This window comes from Hippopotamus amphibius, chromosome 11, assembly GCF_030028045.1.
Source record: "Hippopotamus amphibius kiboko isolate mHipAmp2 chromosome 11, mHipAmp2.hap2, whole genome shotgun sequence".
NCBI classification, from domain to species: Eukaryota; Metazoa; Chordata; class Mammalia; order Artiodactyla; family Hippopotamidae; genus Hippopotamus; species Hippopotamus amphibius.
In genome coordinates this window covers 99,265,398-99,269,072 of record NC_080196.1, presented here as the reverse complement: position 1 = coordinate 99,269,072, position 3,675 = coordinate 99,265,398, and positions in this window count along the sequence as shown.

Below are 3,675 nucleotides of genomic sequence, written 5' to 3'. Positions count from 1 at the left end.
GGGGCAGGGCAGGTGTGGGGGAGGAAGCCAGGTCAAAATCCGAGGCGACCACTCCCCCGTGGAGAATTTCAAACCACATATGCTTTAATGTAGTGAGCAGTTAGGAAAACCTTGATGAAAAACTCTCTACAAGCATATAGACGACAGCTTGGTTGCTCTAAATGGTCCTGGTAGAGCGATTAGCTAGCACCTGACAGCAGGAATCATACTGTCCTTTTAGTTATCCATGTGGTGACGCATGAACTTTCAGCTGTAAATGAGACAGAACGCACATTTGCATAAAGATCTTCAGGACAGCCAGGAAGAAACAAAAGCAAACGGCATTTCACCTGTGATTTCTTTCTTAGAGGGCAAGGTTTCACCCTGTCCAACCATTAGCAGGACTCCAGGTCCCTTCAGAGAAAGATGTGGAAGGTCAGGGTGCCCACTGGGAGCCCAGGCTCAAGGGCCATCAAAGATCACATCACCTATCACTCCAGGCTCCTTAATAGTCCTGATGATTCTCAACACGTTTTGCACAAAGCCAAGGGGCAGGAGCAGGGATAGGGTAGAAGATGAGAAAGGAGACAGAGACTAGACTTCACCAGCATCTGCATGGTAGATCATCATTCTAGAAGCATGTGAAGAATGGATTTGGGTGGAGGTGGGAAGTTGGGGGGGGGGGGTGGGCTAGAGGCAGGGGGGCAACGGGAAAGGCTACCGCTGTTTCTGTATCCAGTGTCATCTCCTCTTGTCTGAACTTGGTGATAGCCTGGGGACCAAAAGGGTGGGGGGGACAAATAGCATATTGAGATGTTAAATCCGTCTCTCTGTGTGTCTCTTTCTATCTCCCCTCCCCCTTTCTCTCTCATCCTGTTCTCCCCTTCTTGCTCCTCTCCTACCTCTTCTCCTTCTTTTTCTCTCCTGTCCCTCCCCATCCCACCCCCTCAGACTAGCCTCCAATAAACAATGCTGTCATTCTATGCTACAGTCTTCCAGGCTATAGTCAACCCTCCATATCCGTGGATGCAGAACCTGCGGGTGTAGAACCCAGGGATGCAGAGGACCGACTGTTCCACGCCATTTTTTATAAGGGACTTAAGCATCTTTGGATTTTATGTACAGGGCAGGCCCTGGAACCAATCCCTGGCAAATACCCAGGCATGACTGAATACACAGATTTCTTTTGCCTAATATGTGCTCTCTTTCAAAGGAAATTACCAGGAAGACTTAGAGTTCTGAAGCACTTAGAGCTGTTTAACCAAACCCAACCCAACCAAAATACTGTTTTTTCAATTAATGTGTACAGAATAAATACTTCTCAAAGACCAATTTCATCAAGAAGAACCTCTCTATCGGAGGAAAGGGAAATAAGACCAAAAAGTTAGAGGTTAACCTGTTCTCTACTCAGAGTTCCTGAATGTTTTATATATGAAAAAGTTTCATGTTATGAAGATACAAAAAATAAAACAAATTATTAGGGGTCCAGAACCCATGGTCCTGGGCAAAGTGTAGCCCCTCGTGGAAGTTCCTGGGAGAATACTGGTACAATGTTTGATGGTAATTAGCCTTCAAGTTCACTTAGTCCATTCAGGCTGTTGTAATAAAATACCAATAGACTGGGTGGCTTATAAATGACAAACATTATTTCTCATAGTTCTTGAGGCTGGAAGGCTGAGATCAGGGTGCCAACATGGTTGGGTGAGGCCTTCTTGTGGGCAATAGAATTCTCATTTTATTCTCACATGGTGAGAGGGACAAGGGAGCTGGGGGTTGGTGGGTCGTGTCTCTTTTATAAGAACACTAATCCCATTCATGAGGTTCTCCACCCTCATGACCTGAGTACCTTCCAAAGGCCCCAAATCCTAATAGCATCTCCTTGGGAGTTAGGACTCAATGTTTGAGTTTGTGGGAGGGGGACACAAATTCAGACCATAGCATCCATGAACCCCAAACACCATGAACATATTTTAAAACGATGCTCATCTTTTATCAGAACTGGCATGTGAGTTGTGATTTGTCTCATACCAGAAACTTTTAAATATTCACAATGTTGAAACTATAAATAGCAGATAAGATTTATTTTCAGTTCATTGCCGGACTTGATGCTTGCAGCCATTCCTTTGAGCCAACTGGAAGTCAGGAATTGGGGCTCTAGCACCAGTTCTACTAGTGTATGACCTTGAACAAGTCATCGATCATCTCTGGAAATTCATTTTCTTGGTAGTAAAAATGAAGGGGCTGGCTTACTTTACATTCTATGATTCATGCTATGGTTTCAGGGATGGTCAATATCTAATGCAGGTTTATTTTGTGAAAGAGAGCAGATTGGCCCACGGTCACTGTCACTGAAATGGTTTTCTCTCCCTTTACTAACTCCAGCTGAGCAAAGAGACAACAGACCCCAGGGGTGGTGAGGGGGCAGAGTTTTGTATGTACTAGAAGGGACAAGGGCCAGGAACACAGAGGGTTGCCCATGGAGATAAAATCTGGAGGTGCAGGGAGCATTTCCAGCCAGGCGGAAGGAACCGCAGTGGCTCTGGGGAGAGGTACAGAAGAACAGACTCCAAGAAGACAAATTAAATGGACTTTCCAATTTGCCAGGAGTTAGTCTAGCCCTCAGTTAGACATGCACTCTTACAGCATAATGAAACAGGAGGTCTTCTTTTGAAAGAATATTGACATAGTGAGCTCAACCATTCAGAGGCCACCTAATCCAGTTTGTGAGTTACATACGAGCTCAGTTTTCACTCCTGATTTCACGAAATCTGCCAGTTCACCGCTTACAGACAGAACCGTCAGAGGCACAGAGAGGAGGGAGATGCGGCGGGAAGGTGTCGAGGGAGGGAGAGGATATGGGGATACATGTATAAATACAGATGATTCACTTTGGTGTACAGCAGAAACTGGCACAACAGTGTAAAGCAATTATACTCCAATAAAGAGCTTACAGGAAAAAAAAAAGAACAAACTGGGGGCTCGTAGCTTCTGATAATGGAGGATTATTTCCTAGAGAATCAACCCTCCTGCACAAAAGCACTGTGAAATGTGGACAAAATACAAACAAATAACAGCCTGAAGGCACCAGAGAGCAGCAGCCCCAGGCAGATCTGTCCTGGATGGGAATCAAATCTACACTTGGAAGGGAAAAAAAAAGCAGCGGTGATTTTACTTTGTTTAGAGGTCTGCAGGCAGGCCCCAGTCAAGCCAAGTTAGACAGTTAAAACTCAGAAAATCTGCAGTCGTATTGGCCGTAGCTGTATCAGCTCCAAGAACCAGCAGAGTCTGGGGTGACACAGCTGCCCTAAAGCGAAAGAGCGATTCCCAGAAGGGAGAGAGGCATAGGAGGGCAGTCCTAAAGTCTGTGTATAAAGTCTTTTCAAGACACTGGCTAATCCCTGACCTGTGCATGTTACTAGGCAGACTCCAAGCAGCCCAGCTGAGGTTAAGCAAGTGAACTAAGCATTCTGTCGCTGCCCACCCAAGAGAAACAGTTTGGAGTTTGTATCCAAAGTTTGCTGACCACTAAACAAACAAACAAAAATACTCTTCAAAAAACATAACTCAGCAAAGTAACTAGAAGGGAGGAGATGATAAGGAGCATAAGACAGTGACAGAAAACAAAACAATAAACTCAAACGTTGGCACTTTTTTAAAAAGCTTCAACGAAGTTGACAAATGCTAGATGGACTGCTC